This window comes from Halyomorpha halys, unplaced genomic scaffold (assembly GCF_000696795.3).
Source record: "Halyomorpha halys isolate HHAL.00 unplaced genomic scaffold, Hhal_1.1 Scaffold1893.1, whole genome shotgun sequence".
Taxonomy (NCBI): domain Eukaryota; kingdom Metazoa; phylum Arthropoda; class Insecta; order Hemiptera; family Pentatomidae; genus Halyomorpha; species Halyomorpha halys.
This window is the reverse complement of record NW_027116067.1, coordinates 1-468: the sequence shown is the minus strand read 5'-3', so window position 1 is coordinate 468 and position 468 is coordinate 1.

Below are 468 nucleotides of genomic sequence, written 5' to 3'. Positions count from 1 at the left end.
GAGGTGGATTATTACATGACCCAAATGTTGACCGGACATAAATGCTTTAACCAGTAACTAGCATGGAATTAGCCTACCAGTAACGCTTCCACTGGACAACACCGCAGAATGCCCTGGATATCAGACTGTCGAGGAAACCGCGGAGCACGTGTTTGCACTTGCATTCGCTTACAGCAGAAAGAAGTGAATTGGAGAGAGTGTGTGGAGGACACTTCACACCAGAGAACGTGATGAGCTATATGCTACTATCAGACCTGCATTGGAACGCAGTGAAGATATTCACCACAGTTGTCCTCAAGAGGTTGAGAGAGGAAGATAGGGCTAGAAGAGGCGGCACTCAGCCATTTCCCTCCATGAAGTAATGTCTAACGGTGGTCCCGTGGAGAGGAATGAACAGGTATAGGGCGGTGGTTTTAGTGGGTAAAAATCCCACACACGGATAGGTACGGGCCTATCCGTGTCTTTTGA